The sequence below is a fragment of the Rhipicephalus sanguineus genome, chromosome 10 (genome assembly GCF_013339695.2).
Source record: "Rhipicephalus sanguineus isolate Rsan-2018 chromosome 10, BIME_Rsan_1.4, whole genome shotgun sequence".
Classification (NCBI taxonomy): Eukaryota; Metazoa; Arthropoda; class Arachnida; order Ixodida; family Ixodidae; genus Rhipicephalus; species Rhipicephalus sanguineus.
In genome coordinates this window covers 46,286,043-46,310,975 of record NC_051185.1, presented here as the reverse complement: position 1 = coordinate 46,310,975, position 24,933 = coordinate 46,286,043, and the positions used below count along the sequence as shown (strand labels likewise).

The 24,933-nt window shown below is 46.6% G+C and overlaps 1 long non-coding RNA gene across 2 annotated transcripts in view; it reads right to left on the bottom strand.

Annotated features, from left to right (window-relative positions):
• The window catches only part of LOC119372646 (uncharacterized), a 170,485-nt gene that overhangs the window by 89,199 nt on the left and 56,353 nt on the right, over positions 1 to 24,933 (bottom strand). Inside the window, exon 4 of one of the 2 annotated variants that reach the window (XR_007417747.1) lies at positions 24,280 to 24,348. The exons of the other annotated variant lie outside the window; for it this stretch is intronic. This is a non-coding gene — a long non-coding RNA (uncharacterized LOC119372646). Of the gene's footprint in view, positions 1 to 24,279; positions 24,349 to 24,933 lie in introns of those variants that run through there. 2 annotated transcript variants of the gene reach the window in all.

The following is a 24,933-nucleotide window of genomic DNA, read 5'->3' as shown; positions in this document are numbered from 1 at the left end:
AGATACTTCTAAAGTTGCTCCCATTTGTGAACAAAAACAATGTTATAATTTAAAATAGTTGAATGCTGGACGAGTTGGTGTTTGGATATAAAAACCATCCCGAGTAGCGCAGCGAGATGGGACTACAGAAATCAGCCTTGAATAAACTAAGTTTGTGCCTACGTTTGTTTCTTCCTTTCTGCTGTCCTGTCTCGTGGCGCGATTCATGGTGGTTTGTATATATGATAATTATTACAGTGAAGGCGTCGTAGATTTTGCACACCAACGGGCATGAAGCTTTATAATTATTCGTAAACTGCAGGCCACCGCGCATAGTTCTCGATCTCAGCCAGAACACAGTATATGCAAAAAGGAAAAAAGGTGATTAAGGAGGTTAGTGGTGCAAGGGCCAGTGTGGCCAAAGGTTGCCATACAAGCGATAATGATCTGTCAGGATGAATTGCTGGTGGCCGATGCAGAATGGCTCTAAAGTGGCCTTGAAATTGCTAAATGCGTGTGGCGTATATACAATAAAATTACGGTAATGAATAATAAGTGCTACAAAGAGTTTCGACAGCGGGAAAAATGGTAGTAAGCAATTATGAGTAGCATTCAGTCTTGCATCGCGTGAAATAATGCGAGTCTTGATGTCACCTAACATCCACAATTGCCATTAACTATGATTAATTTTGTCACTTCACCTAAATACCCATTTAAAATCGTAAAGATCTAGAGCCTCACTGCAGTGGAACTCCAATACATTACCTCTGCTCAAGTTTTGATGACGCAAAGAGTGCATTTTTTTAATAGGGGCAACGCGTGCGGGAAAGAATGAAACCATATGGGTGCTGCAGTAGCGTTTTCATGCTAAGATTTGTCTACAATGAGACAATACGCAACACAACCGGCTGCCAAACACCTGCTAGACTGCACGTGACATACAGTTCTCTTTGACGTTGACAAAACTCGTACTCGAGTGCTATCGGTGAAACGGGCAACCCGTAGTGTTTTACCAATGCTTTATTGACTCGGCAGTGCTCAACCTACAGCATGTCTTTGTGGTGCCATCCATCAAAAGCTGGAGATTCCGATGCCACCCACCATTAAAAAAACACTCGCTTCCCAGTGGCCACAGCCACACTGCAGGTAACATTTTTCACAAATTGCACGCTTGGGAGCAGCACGGCAGCAGTGCTCAAGCGGTCCGACACAATGATTTTTGCGTATTTCGTGGCTTTCTTTGCAATGCGGAAAAAAGGACTAGTGCGCGAAACGTATCGTATCGGAAGCAATTTAATGCGATCATACTTTCGGTATTCAGCCAACTGTGGCAAGTTTATATAGGCCAGACCGGATGCTGTGCTATTGACTGTTTAAAGGGACTGTCTACTGTCCATCGCCTTTCAGTTTTATAGCAAAAGGTGTCCAACCTTGCAGCGGTTTCTCTGGAAATGGAGGAGAAATTTTCATTTTCGATCGACGTTCTGTCATGGCCAATTGGAGTACGGACGCTCGTAACACTGGTTACCGCACGTGATGACAATTATTGTGCCGGTGAAAGGCAAAAACTGGAACCACATGCAGTTTTTGCAGGCTTCATTAGGTTTTGTTTCATAATAAAACAATTAAAGCATTACCACAATCTCTCCAGCTTTGTGAAGTTAGCCTGAAAAACCAGCGCAGTCTGGAGGAAGTCCCGCGACTGGGGTACACCTTATACGCGGACGACATTACTCTTTGGTCCACGCGAGGATCTTTGGCAGCGAAAGAGGAAACTCTTCAGGAAGCCGCCAAAGCTGTAGAAAAATTTGCCAGTGCCAGTGGACTTCACTGCGCCCCGGAGAAATCAGAAATCATCCGAATACACGGCAAACGATATAAAAGCAATGGGAACGTAGAAATTCAAGTGGAAGGGAATAACATTCGGGAGGTTAACATAGCACGAATCCTGGGATTCTGGATTCAAATCAATGGTAGAGCAAGCCACACCATCACTACATTGAAAACCACAACAAAACAGATTGCAAGGATGATTCAAAGGATCACATTTCACCTGCAAGGCATGAAGAAAAAAGACACGTTACGACTGGTGCAGGCGCTAGTGATGAGCAGGATTACATACGGCCTGCCTTTCCACACACTAAACAAGAGCGAAGAAGGGCAGGTCGACTCCATAATCCGAAGTGCTTATAAAGCGGCCTTGGGACTACCTGTAAATACGCCAACCAGTAAATTACTTGAGCTCGGCGTACACAATACGTACGCCGAGCTAAAGGCGGCAGTTCTCATCTCCCAAAGAAACCGTCTAAGCAAAACATGGTCTGGCAGAGAGATCCTGACACGGCTAGGTATACCACCATACCCCCAACACTTAGACGAGGAACTGATAGGCGTGCCAGAAATCATCCGTCGCATGATCTCGGTCGCGTTTACCGAAAAATATGACGAGAGAGGAAAACACAAGAAGGAGGGAAGAACGAGTCAAGTGGCTTAAGAAACAATTTACAGCAAAGACAAACGTCATATACGTTGACGCGGCCAGATACAACTGGGCGAAATGCGTAGCCACAGCAGTTGACTGGGATTTTAAGACGGTCACGAGTGCCTCTCTATGCACTTCCTCAATTGTCAAGGCGGAGTCCTTTGCCGTAGCCTTGGCCATTAGAGAGCAAGAACATAGAGAGGAAGAACAATCAATCATCATCTCAGACTCCCAAGAGGCGTGCCGACTTTATATTAACGGACGCTTACCCGCAAACATAATTAAACTGATTGGACCTAACTTAACCAAGAGACACCGGCTAATCTAGTGCCCCGCACACGCTGGCCTAGAAGGGAATGAGAGAGCGGACGCTTTAGCTCGAGATTTGACGAACCGAGCGGAGCATCAGCCCCCCGCAATCGAGCCCCATTTAATGGCCCCAAAAGACATTCTCGCTTACCAGCGGAGCACACGGCAAAAATATAGTGCCCCCCATAAATCGCTTGAAGGGGAAGACGCTACGGATCTCCGCAAGGTGCAGACGGGAGTCTTTTCAAATTTATCGCGGCTCAGTAAAATACATCCCACGTTGTACCGTAACACTTGTCCGTGGTGCGGCGGTTTGCCAACTTTATACCATATCTCGTGGGAGTGTGACCGAAAGCCAGCGAATTTAAACTCATTTTTAGGCAGCAACATTGTAGGACGTTCGGAGCAGTGGGAGGCACAACTTGCCAGCTCGGACCCAGAGGTGCAATTAGCGCTTCTGAGTCAAGTTAGGCGAGCGGCGCAAGCCAGTGGGGCCCTGGACTTGGGGCCCCAACCAACAGGCTCCTGAGTACCCCTTTTCTACCCATTCCCTCAAAATAAAGTTTTGTTCTTCTTCTTCTATATACCAAAACTGGTATTGCGCGATGTGACTGCATGACGAACATAAATGAGGTCTTAACATGCGAATCATGTTATGCATGTCATGTACGGTATGATTTTTTTTCTTATTTCGCGTGATAGTTGTTACGGACACCTGCGGCGGGGACAACAACGGCGCCAAAAACGGCCGTTCAAATGACCTCATAACAGCTTTCGCTGTAAAAGAGTGAATGCCACAATGAAAATGGCGGGAGGGGAGCGGGGGGGGAGGGGGTCTCGGTCAAGGGCGCATATTTCATATCTTCCGAAAAAGGGAGGGGGGCACGTGCTCGGGATTTTACGTATGCTCGTGTGTGCATTTGTAAGTGTGCGTATATATGCGCATGCAAAATTGTAAGAATTTCAGGGGAATGGGGAGGGGAGCCTAAAAACCCCAGCCCCCCACCCACCCGCCCTGGTTACAACAGTGGACCAATCATTTGCCACAAAGGATTCACCAGATAGGAGAGAAGCCACAACTGCACAATCGCAACACCGTGTAAATGCTGTGCAGTCGTCGCAGGTGTTGCGATTGCAGAAATCCTTAGAAGACGTCACGACCAGTGCTCTGTAAAATAGTGCATCGGAAAACGTGGCTACGATTGGTCACAAGGATAGAACAGACGACTGTTACCGCTGCCAATACACGAGGCTAGTTGTGATTGGCAGAATCTCAAGGCCATGGGATTGATTGAAATGCTAAAGGCAGTGCATTTTCCTGCAAATAAAATGTTTACATGGGAGAATATTTTTTTGCAATTGCCTCACTGGTACAAGAACACATAATGCTAAAGTCCGGGTAAATTACAGCTGTAATGCACCTTAACATAATCATGTGCACCGACACTTCCTGACACCATGACCCCATTATCATACCATACTCTGTTACACGCAGAACAGGAAATGCTAGAACTGAGCTCTATATAGTTCTGAAGTTGCTTATACTTGTGAACAAAAACAATGTGTCCTGTAAGTCAACAGGGCATTTATTTTAGACTTTTGTGACGAGCTATAATATATTTTAAAATAGTTGAACGTTGCGCGAGTTGGTGTTTGGACATAAAAACCCTCCCGAGCAGCGCCACGAGATGGGACAACACAAATCTACTTCAATAAAATCAGTTTGTGCCTGCGTTTGTCTTTTTCTTTCTGCTGTCCTGTCTCGTGGCGCGATTCACGGTGGTTTTTATATATGATAATTATTACAGTAAAGGCGTCCCAGATTTTGGACACCAACGGGCAAGAAGCTTTACAATTCTCCGTAAACTGCAGACCACCGCGCATGGCTCTCGATCTCAGCCAGAACACAGTATATGCAAAACGGAAAAAAGGTGATGATTAAAGGGGTTAGTGGTGCAAGGGCGAGATTGGTCAAAGAGTGCCATACAAGAGATAGTGAGCTGTCACTTGCAGGATGAATTGCTGGCAGTCGATGCAGAATGGCTCTAAAGTGGCTTTGAAATAGCTAAATGCGTGTAGCGTATATATAAAATTATGGTAATGACTAATAAGTGCTATGAAGGGAAAGAGTTAAATACATACAAATAGTTACGATAGCGGGATAAAATGGTAGTAAGCGATTATGAGTAGCAGTCCGTCTTGCACCGCATGAAATAATGCGAGTCTTGATGTCAGCTAGCATCCACAATTGCCATTAACTATGATTAATTTTGTCACTTCACCTAAATACCCACTTAAAATCGTAAGGATATAGAGCCTCACTGCAGTGGAACTTTATTAGATTACCTCTGCAATAGGGGCGACGCAATGCACCAATCCAATAGCGTAGCCAGAAATTTTTTTGGGTGCGGCTTTAACGATAATACGCAACACACCTGCCTGCCAATCACCTGCTAGACTGCACCCGAAAACCGTTGTTCGTGACGCCGAAAAAAACTCCTTACTCACGTGCCATCGGTGAAACAGGCCACCTGCAGTGTTTTACGAGTGCTTTAACGACTCGGCAGTGCTCAGCCTACAGCATGTCTTTGTGGTGCCATTCATCAAAAGCTGGAGATTCGGATACCACGCATCATCAAAAAACTTCCCAGTGGCCACAGCCACACTGCAGGCAACTTTTTTCACCAATTGCACGCTGGGAGCAGCACGACAGCTGTGCGCAAGCGCTCCGTCACAATGCTTCTTTCATATTTCGTTGGCTTTTTTTGCAATGCGGGTAAAAAAAGATTAGTGCATGGAACATATCGTATAGGCTCCGTGCTGACGTAACTCCGCTGCCCAAGCGAAGGCGTCCCTAGCGGCAAGAAGCGCAGATTTGGCGGGATGCTCTGACGCGCTCGCAATGGGGTGAAATCGAGGAACGATGCCATTTACGATGATTATACTTATCATGCATTGTGCGCTTGACCAGTGACCAGAGCGGCGGATGCTGTACTATTGGCTGTTCAAAGGGACTGTCTACTGTCCATCGCCTTTCTGTTTTGTGTCGCAATAGAAAGCATACCATCTAAAGTGTCCAATCTTGCAGCGGTTTCTCTAGAAAGTGAGTCGGAATTTTTAAAAGAATTTTTCGATCGACGTTCTGTGATCGTGACTTGGTGTCTGTCGCCCGCAACACTGGTTACTGCGCGCGATGACAATTGTGCTGGTGAAAGTTGAAAACTCGAACCACATGCAGTTTTTGCAGGCTTCATTTCTTCAAAACAATTACCGTAATGGTTGTTTAGAGTTCACAAATTGTCAAAGTATTATTACCACAATCTATCCAGCTTTGTTTAGTTAGCCTAAAAAACCACTGCAGTCGAGCGGAAAACTTCCCATTTTCACCACAATCAAAAAGCTTTCCGAGTGGTAGGCCATCACATGTGACTTCCTGGAAGGAGCCGGGATGCGCTTGCTCGGGAACTGCTAGAAGCCTTTCATATTAAAAAAAAGGAGATTGTTTTTTGAAACGAGTCATGTCGTGCTGCTTCTCGGATAAAGATGTCCGCATTGTGCGTGAACTATAGGGCAATGAACTAACAGAACCACAGTTCAAAGAAGTTTCACAAGATGTCCATTTGATTCACCTGCACGACCCTAAACTGACCTTATGTGCCCTGGCGGGCCAGTACAGTGTTGAGGGCCCAGTGGGCCACTTGGCGTCCAACGTCGAGTACGGCTTTAAGACAGACCAGTGTGACGTGAGTGTAGAAGCTTTCAGTGGCTTCACCTTTGGAGTTTTCTTTCTTTCTGTGAAAGTGAATTCGGAACTTTTTAACATGGTCTGCGACTTCTCCTGTAAGATAAAAAGAAAAATATTTTTCATTACTGTTTTCATTCAGTGCGCTTAACAAAATGTTCACTAGACCAAAAAGAAAAACTGAGCAAGTACGAGGAATTTCCTTTCAGTGTGAAGCAGATTTCACTACAGCTAATGTTATCTTATCTACTGTTTTATATTCTTAAAGCGAAGCAAACCAACAGTGGCGCCATTGCGCATGTGCCAGACGCTCACACGTGACAGCATGAACGGACAGTCATCTCCGGTCCGCTTGAGGTCAGGCGGAGCGCAGTCCAAATGCGTAGCGAGCGAAGACGGGCAAAGTGACTGCCTCCAGTGGTGCTGCGAGTATCCGCGAATCCAAGTAGTCCAGTGCTAAAAACCATTATGTCAAACTAAATCGATGTTTAAAATAGAATTTTCTCTACTGCGGCAAAATCGGTACAATTTTCAATGTGTTTCAACGTAGTTTTGGGTTTCATCCACAGATAGCATTTGAATTTGAAAGTGAGCATCTGCTCTGCTTGGCCTGGCCACAATGACGTTCGGCCAGAACAAGGCGTGCTGTCGCTCCTCTAAAGCAAGGCGTTTAAGCGGAACAGGAGCGGACCGTACGATCTGTCAGCTAAAAGAGTCTAATATCTGCCTATAAATTGCGAAACTTCAAGACTGCACTAAAGAAGACAGTGTTGCATCCTGTGGTAGTACTTTAGAGCCATGTATATTCTATCAAAGCAGCAAGAAAAAAAGAATTCAATGTCGGCATTTTGCGTCGCAGCATTTGGCGCAGCAGATAACCTTTTGCTTTTGTTTAGCATTGGGCTCGTCCACAATGCCACGAAACGGGGACGACGCCGTCGACCAGATACTAAAGCAGAAAAACGAACGAGCAGCACGTGGAGCGCAGCCCAGAGCGCCGACTCCACCGCTGATCCAGCAAGCCACAATACACACGGGGTGCAATTGCTCGGCCGGCTGCTTGCAACCCCCAAGGTCGCTCATCTTCGCCATTCAGCAGCATTCAGTAGCATTCAGTAGTAGTAGTGAGTGTTCACGGGCACTAGTGATGCGTAAAGCGAATGCCCCTGTCCTTCACCAATGCCGAAAACAAGCAACATATCGCATTTATCTATCGACTGCCGACTCGCACCGCGTTCGCCGCTCACCTCTTTATCAGTAATCGCAGCCGGGCTCGACGGGAGAGCACCGCCTTTCCCTTTGAGGTCGCTGATGCACTGGCTTGGTACAGAGCATATCACGCCGAGATTGTAGACTGCGTTACTATAATATATTGAATTTAGCTGACAGACTGCATCCGAGACGAATGATTACAGTGCAATCAATTCACCCCGGCATCTGGGCCATAGGGGCGTGGGGAAAAATGAGACACCCTTGAAAAATTACCCATTATTTGCAACGAATACACACAGTTCGCTCCATGCGCATTAACACAATCTTCGTGACACCATAGCCCGGAAAAACACTGGATTTTGACGCCAGAGTTTCTTCCTTCTGTAGGCCACCACAATCTAAGCAGCTCCATTCTTTCGCTTTTCTTGCATATTGGATACGAGATGATTTTGAAATCCCAACCTTGTTTGCCGCATACTTTGCTTTTGTAGCAGAGCTACTGTTCTTGCTCTTCAATGTTGTCTCTGCAGCAGTTGCAGTCTTTTTTCGTTTCCTTCCAGAGCTACGCCTTCCTTGAGGAGGGGGAGAACGAAGCGAGAACTGTGACACGTCTTGTTCCCTTCAAGGATGACCAATTCCTTCAAATTTTACAACAGAGGCGGAGGACACGTGGCTGTGCTAAATAACAAATCGGTATGATTAAAACTGAGTGTGTGTTAAGTGCTAAGATGTGGCGTTTTTAGCCTTTCACAGGCTACTCCTAAAATGATTTTATTGTTACAACAGACAACTTCATTCAAAACTTCGTATAAATGAACGCTAACAAATTCTCATAAATTGTTTTGTGAATCCAGAAAACGGCAGGCCTGCACGGAACACTGAGCACAAGTCACGGCGAAAGCTGGAGGAGCGGCCATTCTAGGGCCCGTTGTAAACTCTCTTGGGGCAACAAATACAAGTACACAATGCAGAGTACCCTATATGTCATAATCAGGGTTCTTTCCACGGTGGGCGGTGGTAGAAATGTCGCACATCGCTCTGACCGCTTTGAAATGCGTGCCTACTAGCAACGCCAGCTAGTTGCTGCCCAACGAGCGCAACGCCAGCGAGTCGTGCCACCCGCCACCTGGGTTTGTAATAAGGCGTGTGAACAGGAGGCTTTCTGGTTTCAAAGATCGCCAACTTCAGTGCCAGCGCAAGAACGCTAGCGCCCTTGCTTCCGCTTTTTATGTGCGTCATAGGTGCCTGAATATCGCTACCACAAATGAAATGTGGATGTGTATTGAAAACTGGAAGCTTGAAAACTTTAAAATATTAAGGTTAATGCACCCCCTGCCTCCCCCCCCCGCCCTGTCAAAATATTCACCCCTAAAAATTTCTGGGCAGAACTCTGTAAATAGTAAATTTTGCTAAAGAAGGGAAGCACCCGCTATACCATTATTCTTCATTCTGCAAGAGAAGCGAGGCACTCGCAACACATCTGTAAGGCATTATGTGCACTTTGTTGATGCTGTGGCTCATAACGAAAAATTATGCTTGAGCAATTTGCACTGGGTGGAAAGCTTTAAACCATACATTCGTTGCGCAATTCGCATGTGCGACGCCCGGTTGTTAATTCACTCTTCTACCACGCTATATTTTATGCGTTAACGCAATTTCTTGCCCGCCATGACGCCTTTTTGCAAATGTGTTTCATGCACCGGCGGCGCAGTGGTAAAATACTCGATTCCCATGCAGAGGGCCAGGGTTCAAATCCCATCAGATCCTGGATTTTTTTCCGGTTCGTTTTGGCCTAGCGCTTTGTTGCTGCATTGTGTTGCTGGGGGCCTGTTAGTCATAACACGGCACATCGTTTGCTGCAGCACGCGACAGATAATTACAGGCTACTCATTACCGACTAGTGTCAGTTTTGGCTTCCAAAACGGCAAGCCATCGGGTGCAACCTTCACCACCTAGCGGGTGCAGCGCTCGATCCCGTCAGCACACAGAACTGTGACGCACATCCACGTGGTTCGCGAGCAGCCGCCGAGAAGTAGGCTGATGGAGCGAACGCGGCAAAAAAAAGAACATGGCGGCTATGACGTCATTATAACTTGTTGCAGCGTGGTCACTTGACGGAAGTAGGGGTGTCACCGGGGGTCACCTTTGAGGGTGTCAATAGCGCGAGGGCTATATTCGCTGTTGATATTTTGCAGATGATATGCACATGTTCACGAGAATCGATCCCGCAGGCTATCTCAGCCACGCAATTTGGTGTGAGTAGCCTTTTAAGTTGCCCTGAATAGTGGCAAAAAAAAGGTACGTGCAGAAAACCGTGCCAAAGAATGCGTGGTCGTTCACCAAGGCATTTTTTATTAAATTCGAAGTATTTCATGACGACTACCTATCTATCCATCTACCTATCTACATCTACCTGTCTGTCTACCTGTGTAGCCATCTATCTAGCCATCTAACCATCTACGTCGAACCACTCTCGCGATCAGCTACTGAGTACCCAAAATTTAGACAGGAGGAGATAAGAGCATGACGAACACGATTCACAAGTCATGACTTGAATAAAGCGACTTGCATGTCGCGTAAGTCATTAAATCCTTTCCACCAGTCACCTGTAGCACATACTTTCATAATACAGCCCGTGGTTAACGAATATGCGTCCCAGGCGATTCACAGTCTATATTAGCGCCGGAACAGCAAGAACAGACATTGGAAATTTCAAATGGAGAGCGTTAAGGAGCCTGTGTCGCAGGAAATCTGGCGTCGATGGCGTTGAGAAATGTCCCGAGGGATGCAAAAAGTAAAATCCAGGATTTGAGCCTGAATCAAACTCGGGCATTCTGCCAGGTAGTCAATGAGCAATGAAAGGTCTTGAAGCTGCTTTGGTAAATGAGCCTCTGCAGCTGCCATGTCGGGATAACATGTTTTGTAAACAATGTAATAAACATTACCAATATACTCTTATGACTCGGCAAGCTACATTCAAGTTTTGCTCAAACCAGGAGGAATATTCCAACAAACTCTAGGAATGATACTATGCACATTACACCCTAGCATGCACTTCGTTTCTGTAAAATGGCATATGTGCTTAACCTGTGTGCTGACGCTACGTCTGGTAATGACCTACCCTTTAAGCGACAGTGTATTCGTCATGCCTGGTAAGCCCACGATATGCACACTACTCCTTTACAGAAACCTGTCGAGCTACCTCGTAACACTTTGCTCATAGCCAAAAAAAAAAAAAAAATGCAGCATAGTCAGCAACTCGCTGACTGCTTCACATGAAACCAATTCCCGCACTACGTAGGATCTGCCCGAATTTTCGGCTTCAAGGAATACCAATCACATCACTCTTTAAAACGGCTACAGTAAGCATGTGATGGTGGTGCATGTAGGCTAAATAACAAACCAATTATGACTATGTATAAGGGCACTGAAATGTGTCGCTTCGCCCCAATTCGCATTTTATTCCGCTCTCCCCTTCCTCTAATTTGTTTCAGTATCTTAAGGTAAATGTCATTGTGAAAGCAGAGAGCAGCAAATATTCAAGTTCCCTCATTTTAAGGCTTTTCGGACATATTTCTAGAACTGTACACATACATATATCGGCTTGAGGGATGCTCATATATACGTGTGAAATCTTCACATTGTGCAACTGTCCGAGAGCCATGTCCTATGCTGTATCAGATTTCTTGGTAAAAAATAAACTAAACAAGAACGCCAGCCTTGCACCACACTAAAATCTGTTGTGATATGCCAGGAAATTTTGCTGAGTCATAATTCCATGAGACAAAAAGAAATAAATGAGAAACAGTTGTCATCCGTTGTAGCAGTAGTGGCATACATGCTCTCTTGCATCAAAATACGAACACGAGGAAAATATCTCACCGTTTTCGTCAACTGCGTCGCCACACAAGCCAGTTTTTGTGTCATCAAAGTGCTTTCTGGCTTTGGTTTCGTCGTCATATTCCAATAGAATGATGACGTCATTCACCTTTGAAGCGCTGAGCTGCAAATTAAGAATTCCTATTGGCATCTCCCTTATGACAGCGCCGCCCTCTGATTCCCGCTTCAGTAATACACAACGCGCAAACACTAGGCAATACATAATCAAACGGCAAACATGATTGGGCTGTTTTAAGCAACTATACAGAATCACACGTGAATGACAATAATAAAAAAGAGCGGCAAATTGTCGGCGACCATTTTCAGGCTGCTTTTCCCGCTCGTATATAAATACTGCTATATTAGCATTGGAAGAAAGCACTTCTGACATACATGGAGTTCACACATTCTCTCGCATTGATCACAAGAAGCTACCTGCCAGAATCATTGCAGTGCTACTGGAATTTGACGACAGCACAACGAGAAAGTTCTACGACTATTTTATTGGTTACTTCCAATATGCTAAATACGGCAGTAGTAGGAATGTTCTGGAAAGAAGAATAAAGCGAACAAACTTGGTATCAACCCATCTGGGTATCAACCCATCTGAAGTACAAAGTTAGAAAAGAAATTCGTACCGGTTCCTCAGAAAATAAAGCCTTCCAGATGAAGAAGGCTAGTTGGCACAACGCCTTTGCGTGACACCAGTACGGAATTTGACAAGACGGCGGAATTGAAGTGTCCAGATTAACACACCCGTTGGCATTTTACAGCATTTTACAGAACTGTGACACGTCTTGTTCCCTTCAAGGAAGACGCTTCAAACTTTACAAAAGAGGCGATGGACATGTGGCGGTGCTAAATAACAAATAAGTATGATTAAAAGCGTGTGTGTGTGTGTGTGTGTATGTTAAGTGCTAAGATGTCGCGTTTTTTCCCATTCACAGCCTGCTCCTAAGATAATTTTATCGTTACAACAGGAAACTTCGTTCGAAACTTCGTATAAATGAAGGCTAACAAATTCTCAAATTGTTCTGTGAATCCAGAAAACGCCAGGCCTGCACGGAATACTGAGCACAAGTCACAACGAAAGCTGGAAGAGCGGCCTTTCAAGAGCCCGTTGTAAACTCTCTTGGGGCAAGAAATACAAGTGCACAATGCAGAGTACCCGATATGTCATAAATAATCAGCGTTCCTTCCACGTTGGGCGGCGGTGGAAATGCCGCCCACCGCTCTGACCGCTTTGAAATGCGTGCTTACAAGGAACGCCAGCTAGTCGCTGCCCAACGAGCGCAACGCCAGAGAGTCGTTCCTCCCGCCACCTGGGTTTGTAATAAGACGCGTGAACAGTAGGCCTTGTGGTTTGAAATATCGCCGAATCCAGTGCCAGCGCGAGAATGCAAGCGCCCTTTCTTCCGTTTTCTATGTGCGTCATAGATGCCTGAAAATCGAGACCACAAATGAAATGTGGATGTGTATTGAAAACTGGAAGTTTGGAAACTTTAAATTATTAAGCCTTATAAACGCCCTTCCCCCCTCCCCGCCCTCCCCTGCCCTGCCCCGCCCTGTCAAAATGTCCGCCCAAAAAAATTTCTGGGGAGAAACCTGTAAATAGTAAATTTTTGTCAAGTGGGGAAGCGCCCGCTATACCATTCTTCATTCTGCAAGAGAAGCGAGGAATCGCAACACATCTGTAAGGCATTATAGGGCTCACGCGGCGTTGGAAGCGCCAACGCCTCAATCGCAGGCTTCGCCGGCGTATCGACCAACTTTCGCAGGAGGCACAAGAATACGCGCAGACCCTCGTCCGGAACAACTGGCGGCGTTTCTGCGAGCGTCTTTCAGGCACCCTGGGCACAGCGAAAACATGGTCGATACTTCGCGCCCTCATAGATCCATCCGGAACCAAGACACAAACATTTCACCAACTACAGAGACTAACACATATGTACAAAGACGATCCATCCGGCCTTCTCAAAGAGCTTGAACAACGTTTCATCCCTACCGGGCCCCTTCCAAAGTATCCCGACTACCCACACGAGGAAGAATCTAACGAGGAACTCGACGCGGACATCACAGTCGACGAGGTTCGCGTAGTACTTCAAGACCTCCGTCGAAACACGGCACCAGGCGCAGATCACATTAGATTATCCGCACTGCGAAACCTCAGTGACTCGGATCTAAATCATCTCACGAACCTGTTCAATGACTATTGGCATAAGGGTACACTACCACAGGCATGGCGTCATGCCGACATTTCCCTAATACCTAAACCAGGCAAGCCCATAGCCATAGCAAATTTACGGCCGATATCTCTTACCTCATGCGTCGGAAAATTAATGGAGCACGTGCTTTTACGGCGTCTGCAACCTTTCCTTGAGCGACAGTCATTCTTCTCCCACTCACAGTTCGGATTTCGGGCACATCTCTCTACGCAGGACGTGCTTCTACAACTCAAGGAGGAGGTTATGGGCCCTCCGTCGCGTGCCCAGACGAGGGCCATCCTCGCCCTTGATCTAAAAGGGGCATTTGATAATGTGGCACACGATTTGATCCTGCAGAATCTCGCGGAATCGCATTGCGGCGGCCGCATGTATAACTACATCCGTTCTTTTCTGCGCGACAGAACAGCCACCATCGGGATAGGGCCTCACCGTTCCGACACGATTCGCCTTACAGGTCGCGGCACACCTCAGGGATCAGTTCTGTCTCCCATCCTGTTTAATATTGCCCTTGCAAGACTACCTCAGCTGCTCGATCAGATCCCTGATGTCGCCCATGCGATTTACGCAGACGACATCACGATCTGGACGACGCGAGGGTCAGACGGGGCCATTCAGGATCGACTGCAGCAGGCAGCTGACATCGTTACCACATACGCACGACAGTGCAGCTTGACCTGTGCCCCTCAAAAGTCCGAGCTGGTTCTCATCCGGGCGCGTAGCATTACCCCTTCACCCAAGATCGTGGTGCACGTGGATGGCGTTCCCGTCCCTCATGTGGAGCGTGCTCGCATACTTGGGCTACACGTTCAAGCAAACGGGAAAGCAAACTACACTGTCTCTCTCCTGTCCCGACAAACCGAACAGATTCTCGCCATGATGCGACGGGTTTCAAACAGGCGCTCGGGACTGCAAGAGCGGGACCTGCTGCGATTGGTACAAGCCTGTGTGATCAGTCGCATCACCTACCATCTCCCCTTCCACAGACTTACCCAGTCCGAGCAGATGCGGATTGACGTAATGCTGCGAAAGGCGACCAAGCTCGCTCACGGACTCCCACACTACACCGCCACGACACGTTTGCTAGCCCTAGGGACGCATAACACGCTCAGTGAGCTACTGGAAGCTCAGTGGACCAGCCAAAGACAACGCCTTCTGCTCACACCCACTGGGCGGCACCTCCTCTCGAGACTGGGATATCCAGTCTTGCCCAATGACGTCGAGGACACCACCATCGCTCTCCCTCCCTGGGTCCGTAGAACTTTAAAGGTGCACCCGCTACCCCGGAACATGAGTCCTGAGCATGACGCGGGACGCCGGCGCGCTCGTGTTCGGTACCTGGTGCGCATGCTCGGTGACATCCCTGAAACAAATACGCTATACACCGATGCCGCACGTTGCTGCAACGGGTATTCTGCGGTAGTGTTGGACGGCGGTGAAACTTTACTTACGGCCGCCTCTCTGCGGAGTGCTACACCTACAGACGGCGAAGTCCTTGGTGTCGCGCTTGCTGTACAACAAGCTCTTCAGATTCCTGGAGAGGTGTACATATTAACCGATTCCCAGCAAGCATGCCGAGCCTTTTTGATGGGACGCGGAATCCCCAAGGCGGCTCACTACATCCTACACAAGTCGTCAAACATAAACATAGACACATCCAGCCCACAACGTATCCACTTGCTCTGGACTCCTGGCCATGCCTCATTGCCGGGTAATGACCACGCTCACGCGGTCGCTCGAGAAATTGCCCACCGAGCTGCCCGGCATGGCGAGGCCGAGAGTCCAGATCAAGTGGGTCCTCCACTCACATACCGAGACATATTAACATACTACACCAGAGCTAGACAAACCATGTCCCCGCCACCACCGTCGTTCTCGCGAGAGGAAGAGGTGGCACTCCGCCAACTTCAAACGAATACTTTCCCCAACCTCCTCTCCATGCATAAATTCTACCCTGACCGCTACGCAGACTCTTGCCCGGGCTGTGGCAGCTCCCCAACGGCGTTCCATGTCACGGTGGAGTGCACCGCAAAATTATTCCCTCCCCTTCCAGTCATCCTGTGCCCCTTCCGCACCAAAGAGCTGTGGGACGATGCCCTCTGCGACGGGCCTCCCGAGGTCCGCCAGGCATTGGTTGGACGGGCCCGTGTCGTCGCTGCGATCATCATAGGGACCCCGGACTAGGGTTCCCTCCCACATGCTTGGTTTATATATTTTAATAAAATGTTTTCTCTCTCTCTCTGTAAGGCATTATGTGCACTTTGTTGATGCGGTGGCTCATAGCGAAGAAATATGCTTGAGCACTTTGTATTGGGTGGGAAGCATTCAACAACCCACTCGTTGCGCAATTCGCACTGTGTGGCACCCGGTTACAGAATTTGCGTTGGGTGACGCCTGGTAGTTATTTTACTCTTCCAACGCGCTATATTAAATATGTTACCATGCTATGAGATATATATGCTATTGTGGTTCGTTCCCGACATGAAGTCTGTATAAGGTCTTTTTGCAAAGCAGTTTCAAGCACCGGCGTGGCACTGAGGTGGAGTACTGGGCTCCCACGCAGAGGACCCAGGTTCGAACCCCGTTCCATCCTGCATATCCTTTCTTATTTCGCGCGATAGTGGTTACGGAAACCTGCGGCGGCGGACAACAACGGCGCCAAAAACGCCCGTTGAAATGATCTTATAACAGCTTTCGCTGTAAAAGAGTGAATGCCACAATGAAAATGGCGGGAGGGGAGCGGGGGAGGGGGCTCGGTCAAGGGCGCATATTTCATATCTTCCGAAAAAGGGAGGGGGGCACGCGCTCGGGATTTTACGTATGCTCGTGTGTGCGTTTGTAAGTGTGCGTATATATGCGCATGCAAAATTGTAAGAATTTCAGAAGAATGGGGAGGTGAGCTTGAAACCCCAACCCCCCACCCACCCGCCCTGGTTACAACAGTGGACCAATCATTTGCCACAGAGGATTCACCAGATAGGAGAGAAGCCACAACTGCAGAATCGCAACACCGGGTAAATGCTGTGCAGTCGTCGCTGGTGTTGCGATTGCAGAAATCCTTAGAAGACGTCACGACCAGTGCTCTGTAAAATAGTGCATCGGAAAGCGTGGCTACGACTGCTCACAAAGAACAGACGACTGTTACCGCTACCAATACACAAGGCTAGTGATTGGCAGAATTGCAAGGTCATGGGGGTGATTGAAATGTAAAGGCAGTGCATTCTTTTGCAAATATATTGTTTGCATGGGAGAATATTGTTTTGCGGTTGCCTCACTGGTACAAGAACACAATGATAAAGTCTGGGTAAAATACGGCTGCAATGCACCTTTACATAATCGTGTGCACCGACACTTCCCGACAGCATCAGCCCATTGTCATACTACACTCTGTTACACACAGAATGGGAAATGCTAGAACTGAGCTCTATATAGTTCTGAAGTTGCTTATGCTTGTGAACAAAAACAATGTGTCCTGTAAGTCAACAGGGCATTTATTTTAGACTTTTATAACGAGCTATAATATATTTTAAAATAGTTGAACGTTGCGCGAGTTGGTGTTTGGACATAAAAACCCTCCCGAGCAGCGCAACGAGATGGGACAACACAAATCTACTTCAATAAAATCAGTTTGTGCCTGCGTTTGTCTTTTTCTTTTTGCTGTCCTGTCTCGTGGCGCGATTCACGGTGGTTTTTATATATGATAATTATTACAGTAAAGGCGTCCCAGATTGTGGACACCAACGGGCAAGAAGCTTTACAATTCTCAGTAAACTACAGACCACCGCGCATGGCTCTCGATCTCAGACAGAACACAGTATATGCAAAACGGAAAAAAGGTGATGATTAAAGGGGTTAGTGGTGCAAGGGCCAGATTGGCCAAAGAGTGCCATATGAGAGATAATGAGCTGTCAGTTGCAGGATGAATTGCTGGTAGTCGATGTAGAATGGCTCTAAAGTGGCCTTGAAATTGCTAAATGCGTGTAGCGTATATACAATAAAATTATGGTAATGACTTATAAGTGCTATGAAGGGAAAGAGTTAAATACAAACAAATAGTTACGACAGCGGGATAAAATGGTAGTAAGCGATTATGAGTAGCAGTCCGTCTCGCACCGCATGAAATAATGCGAGTTTTGATGTCACCTAGCATCCACAATTGTCATTAACTATGACCAATTTTGTCACATCACCTAAATACCCACTTAAAATCGTAAGGATAAGGAGCCTCACTGAGGTGGAACTTCATTAGATTACCTCTGCAACAGGGGCTACACGTTGTCAACTACGCTGAATGCACCAATCCAGTACCGTAGCCAGAAATTTTTTTGGGGGCGGCTTTAACGATAATACGCAACACAACCGACTGCCAAGCACCTGCTAGACTGCACCCGACAAACCGTTGTTCGTGACGCCGAAAAAAACTTACTCACGTGCCATCGGTGAAACAGGCCACCTGCAGTGTTTTACGAGTGCTTTATCGACTCGGCAGTGCTCAGCCTACAGCATGTCTTTGTTGTGCCATCCATCAAAAGCTGGAGATTCGGATGCCACACATCATCAAAAAAACTTCCCAGTGGCCACAGCCACACTGCAGGCAACTTTTTTCACCAATTGCACGCTGGGAGCAGCACGACAGCAGAGCGCAAGCGCTCCGTCACAATGCTTCTTTCATATTTCGTGGGCTTTCTTTACAATGCGGGTAACAAAGGTTTAGTGCGTGGAACATATGGTATAGGCTCCGTGCTGACGTAACTCCACTGCCCGAGCGAAGGCGTCCCTAGCGGCAAGAAGCGCAGATTTGGCGGGATGCTCCGACGCGCTCGCAATGGGGTGAAATCGAGGAACGATGCCATTTACGATGACTATACTTTTCGTGCTTTTTGCACTTGGCCAGTGACCAGAGCGGCAGATGCTGTACTATTGGCTGTTCAAAGGGACTGTCTACTGTCCATCGCCTTTCTGTTTTGTGTCGCAATAGAAAGCATACCATCTAAAGTGTCCAACCTTGCAGTGGTTTCTCTGGAAAGTGAGTCGGAATTTTTAAAAGAATTTTTCGATCGACGTTCTGTCATCGTCACTTGGTGTCGGTCGCCCGCAACACTGGTTACTGCGCACGATGACAATTGTGCCGGTGAAAGTTGAAAACTGGAACCACATGTAGTTTTTGCAGGCTTCATTTCTTCAAAACAATTACCGTAATGGTTGTTTAGAGTTCGCAAATTGTCAAAGTATTACCACAAAGGGGTTAGTGGTGCGAGGGCCAGATTGGCCAAAGAGTGCCTTAAAAGAGAATGAGCTGTCAGTTGCAGGATGAATTGCTGGTAGTCGATGTAGAATGGCTCTAAAGTGGCCTTGAAATTGCTAAATGCGTGTAGCGTATATACAATAAAATTATGGTAATGACTAATAAGTGCTATGAAGGGAAAGAGTTAAAAACATACAAAAAGTTATGACAGCGGGAAAAAATGGTAGCAAGCAATCATGCTTAGCAGTCTGTCTCGCATCGCATGAAATATTGCGAGTCTTGATGTCGCCTAACATCCAGAATTGCCATTAACTATGAATAATTTTGTCACTTCATCTAAATACCCATTTAAAATCGCAGAGTTCTAGAGCCTCACTGCAGTGGAACTCCATTAGATTACTTCTGCTCAAGTTTTGATGACGCAAAGAGTGCATTTTTTTAATATGGGCTACGCGTGCGGGAAAGAATGAAACCACATGGGTGCTGCAGTAGCGTTTTCATGCGAACATTTGTCTACAATGAGACAATACGAAACACAACCGGCTGCCAAGCACCTCCTAGACTGCACGTGACATACAGTACTCTCTGACGTTGACAAAACTTACTCGAGTACTATCGGTAAAACGGGAAGCCTGTAGTGTTGTTTTACGAATACTTTTTTGACTCGGATGTGCTCAGCCTACAGCATGTCTTTGTGGTGCCATCCATCAAAAGCTGGAGATTCAGATGCCACCCACCAATAAAAAAACACTCGCTTCCCAGTGGCCACAGCCACACTGCAAGTAACATTTTTCACAAATTGCACGCTTGGGAGCAGCACGGCAGCAGTGCTCAAGCGGTCCGACACAATGATTTTTGCGTATTTCGTGGCTTTCTTTGCAATGCGGAAAAAAGGACTAGTGCGTGGAACATATCGTATAGGAAGAAATTTAATGCGATCATACTTTCGGTATTCAGCCAACTGTGGCAAGTTTATATAGGCCAGACCGGATGCTGTGCTATTGACTGTTTAAAGGGACTGTCTACTGTCCATCGCCTTTCAGTTTTATAGCAAAAGGTGTCCAACCTTGCAGCGGTTTCTCTGGAAATGGAGGAGAAATTTTCAGAAGAATTTTTCGATCGACGTTCTGTCATGGCCAATTGGAGTACGGACGCCCGTAACACTGGTTACTGCACGTGATGACAATTATTGTGCCGGTGAAAGGCAAAAACTGGAACCACATGCAGTTTTTGCAGGCTTCATTAGGTTTTGTTTCATAATAAAACAATTAAAGTATTACCACAATCTCTCTGGGTTTGTGAAGTTAGCCTGAAAAACCACCGCAGTCAAGCGGAAATCTCATTCTCACCACAACCAATGTTTTCTGAGTGGTAGACAGTCCATTTAAGGAAACATTGTTTAGCAATTAATGGAAAAGGGCCCATTTGCCTTTCCACTGTGCCTCGTCTGGCTGTGTACCACAGTTTGATAGTTGGTCTTCAGAAGAAAAGGCCTTTATATTGTGAACACTTATGACAAAGAATTACTATCTTTTGTAACCTTGCGCCTTGTCATTACACAAAGCTACATGCCAACTGGCCCAACACAGTGTATTGTTAACCCTTAGAAGTTAATTCAAGCAGTTCCTCATTCCCACACACCGGCGGCTTTTTGAAACAATTTTGTCTGCGCGTGAACCATACTGCAATAAACAAACAAAACTACTTTCCAAAGCTTGTACCAAAACCACTGTTAAAACAGTTTCACAAGATGTCAATTTGATTCATCTGTACCACTCTGAACTGACCTCACTGGCGTGCCTGGACTCTCGCCAAGGCCCAGTGGGCCACGCGGCGAGCCAGGGTGAGCATAGAGTGCAGGCACACGACCTTGAGGTGGGTGTGTGCCTCTGCTGTAGGCTTGCCTGTAGAGTCTTTTTTGATATGCTGGAAATGCAGAACAATTTTTTTCTTGTGTTCCTCCACATTTCCTGTAAGATAAAAAGCCTTCATTGAGTGCGCTTCCCGAAATTTTCACCGTTTTTTATTCTTAGAGCGAAGCCGTTAGTTGGACCAGAAGCACAATCGGAAACGCTATATGCCACCCTCAACCCTTGTTATAACGAAGTAGAAGGAAGAGTGCTTCGTTGCAGGAGAAGTGAAGTGACTTCGTTATATTCATAATTTCGTAAAACCCATTACTGCCCTTTATTGGAATCGACACTTGTAGCCAACAGATTTGGCTATTTTCGAACACATTTCACCTCCCACACGGCTCAGCCACTGCGCATGCACCAGACGCTCACACGTGAGCGCGTGACCGGACAGTCACCTCAGGTCCGCTTCAGATCAGGCCGAGCGCAGTGCGAATGCATAGCGAGGGAGACGGGCAAAGTGACTGCCTCCAGTGCTGCGAGTATCCGAGTCGTTTTCTTCGTCGTCAGTGTTGTGTATTTTTTTTTCGTTGCACCGTTCCAAATCAAAAGTCATGGCTTGAATAATGTGACTTGCGCGTTGCGTACGCCATAAAATTCTTTCCACCAGTCCTAGCAGATACTCTCATAACACTGCCCTCGGTTAACAGATATGCGCCATAGGTGATTCATGGTCTATATTAAAACAGGAACGGTGAGAACAGACACAGGAAATTCCAAAGTGAGAGTGTTAAGGAGCCTTTGTCGCAGGAAATGTGGCGTCGGCGGCGTTGCGTATAAAAGTCCTGAGAGACGCAAACAGTAAAATACAGAATTCGAGCCGGAATCGAACTCGGGCATTCTGCCAGGCAGTGAAGTACTCTAACACTGAGCAACACCAGGTCTTGAAGCTGTACGAACTCTACGAAATATCTTATGGACATCACACCGTAGCCTGCACTTTCTTTTGTTGAAATGACGTCTGTGCTGTAACGCGAGTGCTGACGTTATGCCTAGATATAAGGTACCCTTTAGGTACCAGTGTAATCGACGTGCCTGGTAAGCCTACGATATGCACACAACCACTACTGTACAGAATCCCGTCAATCGAGCTCGTAACACTTGGCTCATAGCCGAAAATTCAACATAGGCAGCCACTCGTGGAATGCTTCGTATGAAACAGATTCCCACAATGCGTCGGATCTGACCGAATTTTCTTCTTCAAGGAGTACCAATCATGTCACCCCTTAAAACAGCAGCAGTAAAAAATGTGTTGGTGCATATAGGCTAAAAACAAAAACGTTCCGACTTTATAAAAAGCTTAGAGGGCGCTAAAATGTCGTGCTTCGCCCCAACTCGCGTTTTACTCCGCTCTACCCTATTTTATTTCAGTAGTCACCTTAAGAGGTCTGCAAATACAGAAAAAGTAACCGTGAAGGCAGAGAACAAACATTCAACATTACTTATTTTTGAGGATTTTCGGACACATCTCTAGAAAAACTCGGCCATACAAGAGATAGTGCCATACAAGTGCCATACAAGAGATGAGCTCTCAGTTGCAGGATGAATTGATGGTGGTCAATGAAGAATGGCTCTAAAGTTGCCTTAAGATTGCTAAATGCATGTAGCGTATATAGAATAGAAATATGGTAGTGACTAATAAGTGCTATGAAGGGAAAGAATTAAAAACGTACAAAGAGGTACGACAGCGGTACAGCGGGAATGCTAATGTCACCTAACATCCACAAGTGCCGTTAACTATGACTAATTGTGTCCCTTCACCTAAATACCCACATAAAATTCTCAGAATCTAGAGCCCCACTGCAGTGGAACTCCCTTAGGTTACCTCTGCTCAAGTTTTGATGACGCCGAGTGCGTTTTTTTAATAGGGGCTACGCGTGCTGGAAAGAACGAAACCCATATGGATGCTGCACTAGCATTTGCGTACAATGAGACAATACGCAACACACCAGGCGGCCAAGCACCTGCTAGACTGCACTTGACAATCCGTTGCCGTGACGTCGACAAAACTCGTTACTGTCGTGCCATCGGTGAAACAGACCCACTTGCAGTGTTTTACGAGTGCTTTATCGAATCGGCAGTGCTCAGCCTACAGCATGTCTTTGCGGTGCCATCCGTCATAAGCTGGAGGATCAGATCCCAGCCACCATCAAAAAAAAAAAAAACATTTCCCAGTGGCCACAGCCACACTGCAGGCAACTTTTTTCAGCAATTTCACGCTTGGGAGCAGCACGACAGCAGTGCGCAAGCGCTCCGTTACAATGCTTTTTTTCATATTTCGTGGGCTTTCTTTGCGATGCGGGTAAAAAAAGGATTAGTGCGTGAACATATCGTATAGGCTCCGTGCTGACGTAACTCCGCTGACCGAGCGAAGGCGTCCCTAGCGGCAAGAAGCGCAGATTTGGCGGGATGCTCTGACGCGCTCGCAATGGGGTGAAATCGAGGAACGATGGCATTTACGATGACTATACTTTTCGTGCTTTTTGTGCTTGGCCAGTGACCAGAGCGGCGGATGCTGTACTATTTGCTGTTCAAAGGAACTGTCTACTCTACATCGCCTGTCTGTTTTGTGTCGCAATAGAAAACATACCATCTAAAGTGTCCAACCTTGCAGTGGTTTCCCTGGAAAGTGAGTCGGAATTTCTAAAAGAATTTTTCGATCGACGTTCTGTCATCGTCAATTGGTGTCGGTCGCCCGCAACACTGGTTACTGCGCGCGATGAGAAATGTGCCGGTGAAAGTTGAAAACTGGAACCACATGCAGTTTTTGCAGGCTTCATTTCTTCAAAACAATTACCGTAATGGTTGTTTAGAGTTCGCAAATTGTCAAAGTATTATTACCACAATCTATCCAGCTTTGTTTAGTTAGCCTAAAAAACCACTGCAGTCGAGCTGAAAACTTCCCATTTTCACCACAATCAAAAAGCTTTTCGAGTGGTAGGCCCTCACAAGTGACCTCCTGGAAGGAGCCGGGATGCGCTTGCTCGGGAACTGCTAGAAGCCATTCATATTAAAAAAAAAGGAGATTGTTTTTTGAAACGAGTCATGTCGTGCTGCTTCTCGCATAAAGATGTCCGCATTGTGCGTGAACTATAGGGCAATGAACTAACAGAACCACAGTTCAAAGAAGTTTCACAAGATGTCCATTTGATTCATCTGCACGACCGTAAACTGACCTTATGTGCCCTGGCGGGCCAGAACCGTGGCGAGGGCCCAGTGGGCCACTCGGCGTCCAACATTGAGCACAGCTTTCAGACACACCAGGGTGACGTGAGTGTAAAAGCCTTCTGTGGCTTCGCCTTTAGAGTTTTCTTTCTTTCGATGAAAGTGAATTCTGAACTTTTTGACGTGGTCAGTTACTTCTCCTGTAAGATAAAAAGAAAAATATTTTTCATTACTGTTTTCATTCAGCGCGCTTAAAAAGATGTTCACTAGACCTAAAAGAAAAACTGAGCAAGTACGAGGAATTTCCTTTCAGTGTGAAGCAGATTTCACTACAGCTAATGTTACCTATTCTACTGTTTTATATTCTTAAAGCGAAGCAAACCAACAGTGGCGCCATTGCGCATGCGCCGGACGCTCACACGTGACAGCATGACCGGACAGTCATCTCCGGTCCGCTTGAGGTCAGGCGGAGCGCAGTCCAAATGCGTAGCGAGCGAAGACGGGCAAAGTGACTGCCTCCAGTGGTGCTGCGAGTATCCGCGAGTCCAAGTAGTCCAGTGCTAAAAACCATTATTGTCAAACTAAATCGATGTTTTAAAATAGAATTTTCGCTACTGCGGCAAAATCGGTACAATTTTCAATGTGTTTCAACGTAGTTTAGGGTTTCATCCACAGATAGCATTGAAATTTGAAAGTGAGCATCTGCTCTGCTTGGCTTAGCCACAATGACGTTCGGCCAGAACAAGGCGTGCTGTCGCTCCTCTAAAGCTAGGCGTTTAAGCGGA